This window comes from Puma concolor, chromosome D4, assembly GCF_028749965.1.
Source record: "Puma concolor isolate L17-30 chromosome D4, mPumCon1.1.hap2, whole genome shotgun sequence".
Lineage (NCBI taxonomy): Eukaryota > Metazoa > Chordata > Mammalia > Carnivora > Felidae > Puma > Puma concolor.
This window is the reverse complement of record NC_141679.1, coordinates 55,874,906-55,890,514: the sequence shown is the minus strand read 5'-3', so window position 1 is coordinate 55,890,514 and position 15,609 is coordinate 55,874,906. Positions and strand designations below refer to the sequence as shown.

At 39.4% G+C, this 15,609-nt stretch overlaps 1 long non-coding RNA gene across 4 annotated transcripts in view; it reads left to right on the top strand.

The window, feature by feature from the left end:
- Nucleotides 1–5,275: 5,275 nt before the first annotated feature.
- Nucleotides 5,276–15,609, top strand: part of LOC147574882 (uncharacterized) — a 263,957-nt gene continuing 253,623 nt past the window's right edge. For all 4 annotated transcript variants that reach the window (XR_015242792.1, XR_015242793.1, XR_015242790.1 and 1 more), the window contains exon 1: nt 5,276–6,780. This is a non-coding gene — a long non-coding RNA (uncharacterized LOC147574882). The remainder of the gene's footprint in view (nt 6,781–15,609) is intronic.

Genomic DNA, 15,609 nt, shown 5'->3' with positions numbered 1-15,609 from the left:
CTTTGACTGTATTTAATCCAACTAATGGGAGGGATATTAACTTTATTGACCATGTTGGATCATCAGAACAGATTCTGATGACAGGACTTGGGACTTTAGTGGTTTTCATGAGTGTGTGTGTATGTGTGTGTACGTGCGTGTATAGGTGTATAGAATGGTGGGTGGGAGATAAACATGGAGGGCTTTCCTTTACAGTGTTGTTCCAATAGGAACTGTAGGGGGAAAGTAAATTTACTTGTTTAGTCAGCCATCTTGAATAGAAGCTCTGATTACTTTTATGAGACAGAACAATCTATATTTAAAAAGGAATCAAGGCCAAATAAGCCAATACAGTTTGGTTTACATTAAAATGTTAATCAATGCACATAAAGTCACTGAATACACACTGAAAGGTTGCCACGGCAACAGTCATTTTCATGAAATGATTTTAGATACTAGATTCTTGAGTGAAGGCATGCCTTATTATTTGCTTTAAGACATCTTTAGTGCACTCGCTTTCTCTCTCTCTCTCTCTCTCTCTCTCTCTCTCTCTCTCTCTCTCTCTCTCATCTCCTTGGAGGATAGAAAATGGAAAGGGATCTGCACCTGATAGAATTCTTTGAAAGCAACAGAAATAAATTTTACTCATTGAAGCAAAAAAATATATTTATTGGTAGGATGAAAGGGTGGTTCACAGAGTTGAAGGAAATGTGAAAAGGGGGATTCAGAGGGGTCAGAAGTATAAAGCAACTCTGAGAATCTGGGAAGCAGTAATCACAAAATGGCATCTTCAGGGCAGCCAGAAGAATGAGTGAACTCTTACCATTTTCAGTTTTGTGTCACTATGTTCAAGGTTTAAATTCTAGGAAGTTTCTGATCTACCTGGTTTGAAAGAAAAATTTTGTACACACACACGCATGCGCGTGCACATACACACACCTTTTTATAGAGAGGATTGTTGCAGAGAGATGATTCTTTTTTTAATTATTTATTTAAATTCAGGTTAGTTAACATACAGTGTGGTATTGGTTTCAGGAATACAACCCAGTGATTCATCACTTACATATAACACCCAGTGCTCATCCAATGAGTGCCCTTCTTAATGCCCATCACCCATTTAGCCCATCTTCCCACTGACTCCCCTCTAGCAACCCCCAGTTTGTTCTCTGTATTAAAGAATCTGTTAGGGTTTGCCTCCCTGTTTTTATCGTATCTTTATTCCCTTCCCCTATGTTCATCTGTTGTGTTTCTTATATTCCACATATGAGTGAAATCTTTCTCTGCCTGACTTAGTTTGCCTAGCATAATACACTCTAGTTCCATCCACATTTTTGCAAATGACAAGACTTCATTCTTTTTGATTGCCAACTAGTATTCCATTGTGTGTGGAATTCTTCTTTGCCCATTCATCAGTCAATAGACATTTGGGCTCTTTCCATAATTTGGCTCTTGCTGATGGCATTGCAGAGAGATTATTATTTAAGTTTATTTCTTTATTTTGAGAGGGCTGCAGAGAGAGTCCTAAGCAAGCTCTACACTGACAGTGCAGGCTTAGGGGCTAGACTCATGAACCGTGAGATCATGACCTGAGCTGAAGTCAGATGCTTAACTGACTAAGCCACCCTTTGCCAGGTGACTTTGTGGTTCCTCTTACCAGAGGTGTAGTATATTTTTCTGCCCTACTGATGTTGGGATGGGCCATGTGATTTCTTTTGGCCAATGAGATATTAGTGAACATGATGACAACAAAGGCTTCAAATATGGTGATGTGTTTTGGCTTGCCATCCTGTGCTTCTGTGTTGCCATAAACATATCCTAAGTTCTCCCCTAGACCCAGAAGAATGATGACGTGGAGCAGAGCTGCCCCAACCGACTCACATACCCACAGTGTGAGGCTGAGCTGTCTCAGCAGACCTGCATATTTATGAACATGAGAGTAAATACTTGTAGCATGTTCCTTGGTTTTGGGGTAATCTGCTAAGCAGCATTTTTTTGTGGTAGTATTTAACTGATACATTACTCTTCCAGTGAATGTATTCATTTAAATGAGAGTATTGTGGAGTTCATGCCTTAATCCATTTGCATGTTTATAGAGATTCATGCATGATAGGGAGAAAATGCTAGGCAGAAGCTGTCTTGTGGAATCCCCTTAGTATATACCAGGAGGCAAAAACCTACTAAATAAATATTGGTTTCACACACTTAATGATCACTGTTTTTGTTAGAAAAGTGAAGTGGATTCTGAAAAGCCTTTATAACACAGTATAGTTATCCAGAATTCTTTCCCAGCTAAGTGCATTTTCTTCATAATTCTAGTATAGGTTAGACTGTGGCTCTGGTTATTATAAACTTGCCAGAACTTTGATGGCTCTTGAAACTCTGTTTAATATGGTATCCAAAAAGAAAAAAAAAAATGGTATCCAGCAGATTTCTAGGCAGAAGTCTTCCAAGGAGAAAGCCATCAACACATTCCTGGAAGTTGTTCTGTTTATGAGATTGAGTTCAAAACTCTAGTTTTTTGTTTTTGTTTTTGTTTTGGTTTTTTTTTTTTTTGGTCTATAAAAGAATCAGTTTTTATTTTATTAACTCTTATTAAATAAGAGTCTTCTTATTTGTATTGTTGATGGCAGGGTCCCCATCAACCTGGTTCCTGTCCTTTCTCCTTATCCCAGGCTAATTGGACTTATAAATATGCAAAAAAGTAATTTCCATTTCTTCAGCTATTGAGAAAATGGGGTTTGGGGGTGCCTGGGTGGCTTAGCTGAGTGTCTGACTCTTGATTTTGGCTTAGCTCATGATCCCAGGGTCCTGGGGTTGAGCCCCACATTGGGCTCCGCGCTGAGCATGGGGCCTACTTAAGATTCCCCCCCCCCCCCGTCTCTCTGTCTTTCTCCCTCTCTCTGTCCTTACTCTCACTCTCTCCCTTCTCTTCTGCTTGTGCTCTCTCTCTCTCTCTCTAAAAAAGAAAAAAAAAAAAAAGAAAATGGGGTTGATCTTCACAGTGGCAAGCATTGCTTTCACTAATATAAAGTAGCATAGTCCCACCCCAGGAAACCTGGCAGCCTGTGGAAATAGTTCAACTCCACTTGTGTGTGTGTGTGTGTGTGTGTGAACTAACATGGACAAATGGCCCAGGTCATGCCTTTTGGCATGGTCTCTTACCTGTTGTCCACTGATGGATGACCTGAAGGATCCTGAAGGAAGCCCATTTCTCTGCGTTTGGGCATCACAGTGTCACTGATTTTGGCCTTCCGTGGGGCCTCAGTGGACCTGGGAGGACTTCAGTTGTACAACTCTTGAACATTCCTGGAAACTGGTGCAAATCGTCCTTTATGTCTTATGGCATAGTTTTGTAATTTTCTCTCAAAGTATATCCTCCACATTTCTTAAGTTTATTGATAGTGGTTATTCTTTACATGTAAAGAGTTTTGCTTTTGGAGTTAAATTTTTCATCGCGTTTTTGGGTTTTGCTAATATATAGGAAAGTTAGTAATTTGGATAATTTGTTTCATAACTAGCCCCTCAGTGAATATTCTGATGAGTTATGATTAGTTGATATCCTGAAGCTTTTAAATAGACCCTCATGTGAGAATTCTTTCTCTTTTCTGATAGTTATACTTTTTTTTTATTGGCCTTCTCCCTACCCCCATTTGCCAAAATAATTCAAGGAACTTTTAAATATAGCTGTAATATTGGATATTTCAGTTTTGATCCTAAAACTTATGTCTATGTTTTAAGGGGCTTGGTTTCTCATTTTCTGTTTTTCTATTCAGGCATATGTATATGTATCTCTATGTATACTTTACAGATTTTTATTTTTAAGTAATCTCTACACCCAACATGGGCTTGAACCCACAACCCCAAGATCAAGAGTCACAAAGCTCCACTGACTGAATCAGCCAGGTGCCCGAGGCATATGTGTATTTTATTAAATGAAGGGAATTGTTCCCTAAGTTTAATGCTCTGTAATGGATTATTAGAACATGAAAATTACCTGGACCATGAAAATGTGTTTTCAAATTATGTCAACTGGGGTATGGAAGAAAATCACATAAATCCTTCTTTAGAAAGAAAGAAAATTATACGAACAGAAATATGATTTTTCACTTTAAGAACAGAAGATCAACTTATCAGTAAAGTACTTGTTAGTTGGATTTTGAAGGTTCAAGAAAAGTATCTAAGACAAATGCATTTCTTTTCATTGAACTAACTGTTTTGAAGCTCCTGACACCCAAGGAGAAGATAAGAATTTTTCTAGTACTAAAAAATCTGTTCCTTTCCTGTAGCACATAATAAACCCATTGTTTAATTTGCTGTCTCTAACACTTCTGAAATATTATTTAAACAAATTGTATTATGTTAATAGTGGCTTTTATTAAAGAGAATAATGAATGTCTCAAATGTTGTTTGTTGTAAATGATTCACAGTAAACTTCTAGGATCTTCTTTAAAGACTGGTTGTAATCAACATTTATATAAAAATATGCACCCGAGGGGTGCCTGGGTGGCTCAGTCGGTTAGGCTTTGGATTTCGGCTCAGGTCATGATCTTGCAGTTCATGGGTTTGAGCCCTGCATTATGCTCTGTGCTGACAGCTCAGAGCCTGGAGCCTGCTTTGGTTTCTGTGTCTCCCTCTCTCTCTGCCCTTTCGCCACTTGCTTCTGTCTCCGTCTCTCTCTCTCTCTCTCAAAAATAAACATTAAAAAAACTAAAAAAAAATACACCTGATTTCTTCAATATAGTAGATTTAAAAAGATAAAAGAATTCTTGACAGTTTGCCCCCTGAAACTTAAACACAATGCGGTAAGTAATAGGGTGAGATAGTTACATGGTCATGGATAGCCCCAAATTGCAGTGTAACCCCAAATCACTAAGGAATGTACATCATGGATTTAATAAACTTCTTTGGCACATACTATGTCAAGAATTAGGCAAGAACTTCTGAGTTATGTGCATCTTGCACTTTCCTCAGCCCTGTGTGCTTCAACCTTTCTTTTCTCCCTCTTGAGAAGCCCACTCATGGAGGAAGCCACTAAGCCTAATCTCCCATTAACTTCCTCAACTTCCTTCTTTTGCTTCACCTCCATTCACTCTCCCTAGCTCTAAGCTTGAAGGCAGTTGACGGGCTCTATTTAGCTAAAAGATTTTGAATTAGGAGAAGAAAAGAGCTAGAATATACGCTATTAGATTTAAGAGTGGTTGTCAGTGGACATAGGGCAAGTTTAAAAATTCTTCCCCCTTTTTTTCCCTACTGGTGTCCTATGAAGTTCTTCCCCACTCTGTGAGAATACTTTTTTTTTTTTTTTTGGCATGATGTGTGCAGCCTTAGTAGCCCCAAGGCTGGGAAGGTTGGGAAGGGTTTGATGCACCCAAACAGCTTTTCTCTCCTCATTGAAATTCTCCTCACATACCAGTCTGGTTATTTTCTTATACATTTGCACAAGGCATCTATGGCATGAGTCACAGTAAGAAACTCATCATAAGAATGTGCCAGATTGCAAAATAGATTTTCTTCCCCCCACTAATAGCAGATTCAAGATTTTAAAATTACAGTGATTCAGTAGGCTTAAGAGTATGATTTTTGAAGCCTCATACTTTTTTTTTTTTTGCTAATATAAACTGCATTTTTGACTATAAAAATTAACTCAAATTGTCATTTAATTTATTCTCAAGTTTAAACAATTGCCCCTATGGAGCTGTACTCTTCAAATTGAAAATGAATTCCATCATAAATATCACACCACAATTAAGTATCACAAGCATAGGCAGCAGGTGCAACTCTACTGTTAGCGTGTATGTGTGCCGTGTGTACATGCTGGGTGTGTGTTGTGTGTGTGGTATATGTGTGTATATATGATGGGTGTGTGGTTTGTGTGTTGGGCATATATGTGTTATGTACATGTGTTTGGTGTATGTGTGCTATTTATGGTATATTTTTTGTGACGAATAAATGTGTGCTGTGGTGTGTGAGTGGAGTGTGTGGTATGTGTGTGGTGTGTTTGCTTGTGGTGTGTGTTGTTTGTGTAGTATGTGCATTTTATGTTTGTGTGATGAATATGTGGGGTGTGTATGTGTGCATGTCTGTGTGTGTCTGTGTGTGGTGTTCTGCAGGGATTTGAGACCCAGAGCTTAAACTTTTTGGTTTAAGGGGCATCTGGGTGGCTCCATTGGTTGAGTATCCAACTTCGGCCCAGGTCATGATCTCACAGTTTGTGGGTTTGAGTTCCACATCAGGCTTTGTGCTGACAGCATGGTCCCTGCTTTGAATTCTCTGTCTTCCTCTCTCTCTGCCCCCTCCCCTCCCTGCTCATGGGCTCTCTCTCTCTCAAAAATAAATAAAAAAATATTAAAAAGTGTTTTTGGTTTAAGAGTCTCTCTGCATTGGGATCAGTTAGCAAAATCTTTACAATTGTTTCGTCTCTTCAGAAATCATTTAGAAGGTGTTTTCTTAAGCTTAAGTGTTTGTTTTTTAGGAGGAAACTTCAAATATTATAAACTAGAAGAAAGTGAAAGTGCTGCATTACTGTAAGTTTAGCTGACAATATGATTTAATTTAGCAAACAAAACCACTTGTATACAGAGTTAGTATACTCAGAGCTTCAAGATGACCCATCTCCTCTGCCTCTGACACATAATCCATCCTGGTCAGTTGGAACATTTCTTTCTCTTCAGAGGCAGTTGCGTGTTGGCATTTCTACTAATGGCCCTATGCCATCCGATGGGAGACAGCATAGCCTAGAGACTGAGAATGGGAACTCCTGAGTCCGAACACTTGGATCTGAATGCTGGCTCTACCAACCAGGTGAGGGCTTAACCTTGATGAGATACCTCATCTGTGAAATGGGGTAATAGTGGTATTTGCCTCACAGGGTTGTTGGGAGGCTTTTATGAGATGATGCTGTAAACATGGTGCTTGGAAGATAGTGAGTATGAAATGTAATGTATGTATGTGTGGTAAGTATAGAATGAGCATGTGCGTCGAGGATGGAGGGGATCCTCCATCCGTGCATATGGCCGTGCCATATGGAAGGTAATGGAAGCTGTTAGTGGACCATTTTTTTCAAGATTTACCATGAATGTATTCCATTTGGTTTGCCTATACCAATTAGATTTATGAATGACCTCTTAGGTCTTGCATCAGTGTAGCCTGATTTCTTGGTAGGGTTAATAATGTGTCTCTTAAAGAATGCTTATGAGGGGTTTTAAATGACATGTCAGTGGTTCTAGGTCTGGCCCCAAATAGGGCAAAAGTCATTTGAGCAAAAGTGCTCTCCCCTGCATGTTGAAAAACTGGCTCTACCATCTATCTATTCCCTGCTCTAGAGTAGGTAAATGTCTCAGCGATGGAAAACTGTACTCAGCATAAAAAACCCCTACAAAGACCCTAACATATTATATGAGTCACTCTGACTAACATGCAGTCATTTGGCAGAATTTTCAGGGGAAACTTCACATTTTGTCCTTGCTATTTCTGGGCTCCTATATAGACATTAATGTCTGAGTAAAGTGTCCATTAGAAGGCTCTGGGTGCTGAAACAGGCTGTGGATGTGGGATGTCTACTGTGTTCCTTCGATTGTGCTTGTCCATTTTGTTTAATTAGGAGGATCTCAAGGCCCTCTCTTGGTGTGAGGGAGGCAAATTGTGGAATCAAGGGGCATGTGGGGATGGGGAAATACCTACAGAAATCCAAAACCTTGCACTTGTCTAGTACTGTAGCCACTGCCAAAGAGTTTTGTGAAGTACCCAGCCAGCTGAAAGATGCCCCTGGAGACAACCGCTATATCCACCATGCCAGCATCTACTCCTGCCCCTGGCCTTCACAGTTAGTGCTGGTCTTTAACATGTCTGCTGGACATTAGGCTGAGTGTCAGGAACTAACAGAGAAGGGCAGTCCTGCCAGGTTTCTATCAGAACTTAGCTCTCCCTGTCTTTTCCCCTGTCTTGTGTCTCTCCCCTCAGTCTGGGGCCCACAGGCAGATGGAAGGGATGTTTTTAGCATCCCCACCTCCAGTCCTCAGTCATTGTTAATGACAAAGTCATCTATTGCACCCATCCCTTTAATCCCAAGTTTATCCCACCTCCCCTCAATCCCATCCACCTTGCCAAGGGTTCTTCATTATTTCTCCAGCAAGATTTAAATCCATACCTTAACCTTTCTTCTAGGCCTCCTCAGACATCCTAAAATTATTTTCTTCTTGAGTCACTTTCTCTCTACCAGTTTTTCCAGGAGAATTTTCTTGGACAACATTTCATCCCTTCTAGATTTTCTCCCACTAAGTTTTATGTCAGGCTTAGCTCTGCCTGTGGGTTCTCCGTGTCCAGCTCACCAAATCAGTTTCTCTTTTTTATGTAGATAACTCTTGCTTTCTTACTTCTAACAAATCCTTCCACTTTTTGAAAGGGAGATGACAATTTTCTCTATACCTTAGTTTATTCACTTGTAGACAAAATGTGGTTTTACTTTTGATCAATCAATAAAGAAATCATTACGTTAAGAATGTTACTGAGCAAATATAAGTCCTGCCCTTTGATATGTGCTTGAGGTCATATAAAGGGCTATTGTATATAGGCTTGCTTTCAAGAAGCTTAGTCATGTTAGGGAAACAATTTTAATATCCATGCATCAATAAATGAGTAAGTATGCATTAGTTGTTATAGTCTGCCTTTACGAAGGAATTAAGGTGGTTTATAATAAAAGGTGGTTATGTAAAAGAATGTTACAGTAATGATAAAAGATCAAGAACATGTAATAGATCATTGAAAAGGAAACCCAACTTAAGGTAAATTATTGGGCTTAAATACAAAATTTGGAATTGGGCTTCCTAGAAGTTAAGAAAAAAGAGAAACATGATGAATTATATAATTTCCATGTCTCATCATAGGATACATATCAGTTTGCAAACATTGAATTTTTTTAGGTATTACATACTAGAAGAATCTGTCCATTCGGTTACTTACTGTGCAAGTGCTGTGTTCCAGACACCATGGATATGAAGTGTATAAGAAAAACAAATTCTCTCTCTTCATGAGGTTTTTAGTGAAGAGAGAGAGTCAAGAACTCATTAGATAGTGATGAGTGCTCTGAAGGCAAAGTGGATTAATGGGATAGAGAGTGCTGGGGAGGCAGGGGGAAGGTCTCTCTGGGAAGGTGACATATGAGCACTTACCATGAATGATAAGAAGAGCCATGCAAAGAGCATTTCAGGTAAGGAAACAGCAAGGTCCAAGGACCGGGGATAGGAAAAAACTTTATATATTTGAGAATCAACCAGTAAGACTGGAGGAAACTTGGAGAGGGATATAGCAGTTGTGTGAGTGGCAGGGGACTGGTAGGAGATGAAGCTAGAGAAGGTAGCCATGTTTGGCTTTGTAGAGATTTGGATTGTTTTCCCCAAGTGTGATTGGGGAGCTTTTGGAAATTTTGAAGGGGCAAAGTTTTGTTATCTTTTGTAGTGTCTAATTCTGATTCCCACTAGCTATTATACGGAAAACAGCCCGCAGGAGGCAAAAGTGGAAGCAGGGAGAACAATTGGGTCTTCTACTGGAGTCCCTATTGGGACTATTGCAAAAGTCTGAGTGACAGAAAATGCTGACTTGGTCCAGGATGAAGTTGGTGGAGGTGGGATTAAGTGTTTGGACTGAAGCAGAATCAATATGACTTGCTGATTAGCTGCATGAAGAGAACAAGAGAGAATTGAGATTGTTCTAGGTTTTTGGTTTGAACAAATGGATGAATGATGATCCATCTTTTAAGATAGCAAAGACTGGGCATAAGCTGGTTTGGAGAGCAAGATCAGGAGTTTTATTTTGGACATGGTCAAATTGAGTTACTTATGAGATAATTCAGTTGAGATGTAAAGTGGACACTTGAATCCGTAAGTATGGAACTCAGGGATGTGATATACATTTGGGCATCAGCAGCACACTCAAGTTGTATCTATTACTATTTCAATGGAGCATTTAAATTAATAGACAAGGTTTTCAATGGGGATTGATATAGAAATAGTTTTCAAATGGCCACTTTGTGACTATATTGGCCATGGTTCTCCAGAGAAACAGAATAGGATGTGTATTTAAAGAAATCAACAAATAAGATTTATTACAAGGAATTGGGTCAAGTGATTATGGAGGCTGAGGGGTCCCAAAATCTGCAATTTGGCAAGCTGGAGACCCAGGAGAACCAATATGTATGTAGTTCCCGTTTGAGTCTAAAGGCCTGAGAACCAGGGAAGCTGATGGTATAAAGAGGAGTTTCCTCTTATTCAGTCTTCTTGTTCTACTCTGTTCTTCAGTAGATTGAGTGAGACCCACCCACCCCGAGGAGGGCAATCTACTTTACTCAGTCTTCTAATTCAAATGTTAATCTCATCCAGAAACACTAAGATATACCAAAAATGATATTTGTCCAAAAGTCTGGGTACCCCATGGCCCAGGTAAGTTGACACATAAAATTAATCATTACAATAGAGCATTACATGAAATTATAATTCTATGAGGAGTGTGTGCAGCTAAAACAGGGAGTTTCTTGATGATCTAACTTGTTATAAGGTTAGAACCTGTAAATTCCAGAGGCAGGCCTGGCTTGCATGGCAATGGTTGTTTTTCCTTATTGTACAAGAATTTTAGTTTTTTCTTATAGACCCAAAATGAATACTAGATAAATAAATTGGTTGACCCAGTGAATCAAGTAATTAATTAACCCATTAGACATTTATGAAGATTTTTTAACTTGCCGGATAATACCATTAGGTCACAGTCTATTTGGGAGGCCACCACATGAACAGGTAAATTATGTTTCAGTGGGGCTAGTGCCTGGCCACAATGAAGGTATGAAGAAAGAAGAACAAAGGAGGAAGAGACAATACTAATGGAGAAAGAGTTGGTGGCTAGGGAAGGATTCACTGGAGAAGGTAGACCAGGGTTTTGCTAGGTGAAGAAGGAGGCAGAGGAGTTGTGTATAGAGAATGGTGTGGAGGTATGGGAGGGCCTGAGGTGTCTAGATAGGAGAGATGTGTAGGATGCACGGTATTGAGTGGAGGGAACTGAGACCATTTGGGCCCAGAGGGTGAAGTACCTTGTATTTCTGCCTAAGGAGTTTGGGTTCTCTCCTGCAGGCCAGTAGGTCTCCTCTACCTTTAGTAGAAACAAGAATCACCTGGGAACTTGTTAAAAATGGGGATTCCTAGGCCTTCTCTCTAAGGAGATGGATGCAGTTCGTCTGGGGCTCAGGAAGTGACAGCTTAATGAGCTCCCCAGCTGATTCCAATGCAGTTGGTTCAAAGACCCTACCACCACTATGTGCTGTGAAAGCTTTTCAGAAAAGGGAGTGACATGACCTGATTTATTTTTAGGAAGATAATTCTGCCAATTGTGTGGAAAACAGACTGACTTCACTGGCAGGGAAAAATGTATGGGAAGTTGCAGCAGCAGGCATCCTGGTGAGAGATTATGATGACTGGGGCTAAAATGTTAGTAGGGATGAAGAAATGGGCTGAATCTAAGAGACCTCTCTGAGTTACGATTCACAGTTTACCCGAGCAGAAGAAGGGCTAAGAAGAATGAATGTTGGTTCCCAAGTGTCCACCTTGGAAGAATGTGTCATCAATAATGGCTGGCACTTGGTAACTATGTGTTGAATGAATGGGTGAATAAATATGGGAAAAGTAGGTGAGATGGAGTCAGAAAGGAAAATTGCATTTTATTTAAAAAAATTTTATTTATTTAAAAAAATTTTTTTAACGTTTATTTATTTTTGAGACAGAGAGAGACAGAGCATGAACGGGGGAGGGGCAGAGAGAGAGGGAAACACAGAATTGGAAGCTCCAGGCTCCGAGCCATCAGCCCAGAGCCCAACGTGGGGCTCGAACTCACGGACCGTGAGACCATGACCTGAGCTGAAGTCGGACGCTTAACCGACTGAGCCACCCAGGCGCCCCCCCAAAAAATTTTTTTTTTAACGTTTATGTATTTTGGAGACAGAGACAGAGCGTGAACGGGAGAGGGCCAGAGAGAGAGGGAGACACAGAATCGGAAACAAGCTCCAGGCTCTGAGCTGTCAGCACAGAGCCCAATGTGGGGCTCGAACTCATGGACCGTGAGACCATGACCTGAGCTGAAGTCGGACCCTTAACCGACTGAGCCACCCAGGCGCCCTGAAAATTGCATTTTAGATGTTATATTTGAAGTTAATACAAGAAGTACTGATCTAGTATTGGTGAAGAAAGCTCATGCAGGTTTGGAGATATGGATTTGGAAGTTGTTAGTGTAGAGATAGTTCTTAAAGCAAAAGTAGAATCTGAGCCTACTTATCAAGAAGATACAAACCTTAAATAGAAAAAAGCCAAGCATGCAAACCTTTTGGTGTATTTAAAGGACAGACAGAGGAAAACTATTTGGCAGAGAGAGAAAGTAGTTGAAAAGAAGTTGGAGGATTCACAGGAAGTATGTTTTGAAAAATTTTGAAAATAAAGGAAAGAGTTTCAGGAAGTATGTGTGTATGTGTATACGTGTGTGTGTGTGTGTGTGTGTGTGTGTGTGTGTGTGTGTGTGTGTGTGTTGGAGGGGCATCTTGGGACCATGTTGTCAGACTAAATGCTGAAATATGTTCTGCCAAAACTCTTCTTTAATATACAGTTGACTCTTGAACAATGGCACCAATCTTCTGTGCAGCTGAAAAATCTGCATATAAATTTTGACTCCCCCCAAACTTTGCTAATAGCCTACTGTTGATTATAAGCCTTAATGACAACATGAACAGTCTATTAACACATATTTTATATGTTATATGTATTATATACTGTATTCTTACAATAAAAATAAGCTAGAGAAAAGAAATTGTAAAGAAAACCATAAGGAAAATACCTTTACAGTACTGTATGGTGTTTATTGAAAAAAAATCCATAAATAAGTGGACCCATGCAGTTTATTTTTTTTATTTTTTATTCTTTTCAATATATGAAATTTATTGTCAAATTGGTTTCCATACAACACCCAGTGCTCATCCCAAAAGATGCCCTCTTCAATGCCCATCACCTACCCTCCCCTCCCTCCCACCCCCCATCAACCCTCAGTTTGTTCTCAGTTTTTAAGAGTCTCTTATGCTTTGGCTCTCTCCCACTCTAACCACCCCCCCTTTTTTTTCCTTCCCCTCCCCCATGGGTTTCTGTTAAGTTTCTCAGGATCCACATAAGAGTGAAAACATATGGGATCTTTCTTTCTCTGTATGGCTTATTTCACTTAGCATCACACTCTCCAGTTCCATCCACGGTGCTACAAAGGGCCATATTTCATTCTTTCTCATTGCCATGTAGTACTCCATTGTGTATATAAACCACAATTTCTTTATCCATTCATCAGTTGATGGACATTTAGGCTGTTTCCACAATTTGGCTATTGTTGAGAGTGCTGCTATAAACATTGGGGTACAAGTGCCCCTATGCATCAGTACTCCTGTATCCCTTGGGTAAATTCCTAGCAGTGCTACTGCTGGGTCATAGGGTAGGTCTATTTTTAATTTTTTGAGGAACCTCCACACTGTTTTCCAGAGTGGCTGCACCAATTTGCATTCCCACCAACAGTGCAAGAGGGTTCCCGTTTCTCCACATCCTCTCTAGCATCTATAGTCTCCTGATTTGTTCATTTTGGCCACTCTGACTGGCGTGAGGTGATATCTGAGTGTGGTTTTGATTTGTATTTCCCTGATGAGGAGCAACGTTGAGCATCTTTTCATGTGCCTGTTGGCCATCTGGATGTCTTCTTTAGAGAAGTGTCTATTCATGTTTTCTGCCCATTTCTTCACTGGATTATTTGTTTTTCGGGTGTGGAGTTTGGTGAGCTCTTTATAGATTTTGGATACTAGCCCTTTGCCCGATATGTCATTTGCAAATATCTTTTCCCATTCTGTTGGTTGCCTTTTTTGTTGGTTGTTTCCTTTGCTGTGCAGAAGCTTTTTATCTTCATAAGGTCCCAGTAGTTCTAGACCCATGCAGTTTAAACCTGTGTTATTCAAGGATTAACTGCAGTTTGCCAGATTTAGCTCTCTCTTAAGGTCATCCTTGAATCATGATAGAAAAGCCAGGTAGGTCAACAACATAAGGAAGATAGTAGTATTTGCTAGCGGGAGGGCAGTACTTATTTCAAGAAACAGGTATTTTAACTTATTTAGACATGAGGTTGGCTAGGACATATTAACCACCCATCCCCACAGCATTTATTTCTTTATAGCATTTAGATTAGAATTAGCCTTGTTATAGAATTGTCTCTTTTCTGTTAAGTTTCTACAGATTTTGAAGCTACATCAGTCCACCCACCAGTAGACATGACAGTGCTCCTCTTATTTAAAAAAATTTTAAAAGAGATTGTTAAAAAAAATCTCTACTAATATGTTTGGTGAAACAGGTAACTCGTTTTACTTATTTTTTAATTTAATTTAATTTAATTTAATTTAATTTAATTTAATTTTTTGTAATGTTTATTTATTCTCAGAGAGAGAAAGCACGAGCAGGGGAGTGGCAGAGAGAGGGAGACACAGAATCTGAAGCAGGCTCCAGGCTATGAGCTGTCAGCACAGAGCACAGCACAGGGCTTGAACTCACTAACTGTGAGATCATGATATGAGCTGAAGCCGGACATTTAACGGACTGAGCCATCCAGGCGCCCCAATTTATTTATTTATATTTATATTTATATTTATATTTATTTTATATTCTATTTTATGAAATATTTGTAACAGCCAAACACAAAAGTGGTAAATACACTGGTTCACATAATACCAGAGAAACTTGATTTACATGAAGATGAAAATGTGAAATGTTACCAACATCCATATACTGCAAAACTTGATTTACATGAAGATGAAAATGTGAAATGTTACCAACATCCATATACTGCAAAACTAAAGTGACAAAAAGATGACAAATCAGGGGCAGACATGGAATATATGTATATGTATAAACACATGCTATACATTTTAAATAATATGATATACCAGCTAAATCTGCCAGAAATTTGCTACAGTCAGGTTTGATAAAAATGAGTCCTGTGACTTACACTGTGAGGCAGCCGAACTGTTGGACCATTCCATGGAAATTCTATATTCATGGAAGAGAAATTTGTCATTATTGCTCTTACATCATGAGAAAGGCACATAAGGAGTAGGCTTGTGCTATTCAGTTCCAAGTTTGTATAGGTGTACAGAAGAAATAGAGAAATGCACATGATATTCCCCTAACCTATACTACATGGAATTGTAAATAGTTTGGGTAATGTACTTTACAAATTTTTGATTTACTTGAAAAGTATTTTTCTTTTTTTTTTTTAGGAATAGAATTTAGTGATTCATCACTTACATATAACACCCAGTGCTCATCCCAACCAGTGTCCTTGCTAATGCCCGTCTCCCCATTAGCCCTTCCCCCTGCCAACATCCCACCCGCACCCCTCAGTTTGTTCTCTGTATTTAGGAGTCTCTTATGGTTTGTCTCCCTCTCTGTTTTTATTTTTGCTTCCCTTCCCTTATGTTCATCTGTTTTGTATCTTAAATTCCACATAGGTAGGTAACTCGTTTTAATTTTAATTTTGATTTCTACCCCAGGGAAACACTTTTGAGATGGTTATTGGACATGTGTGTTA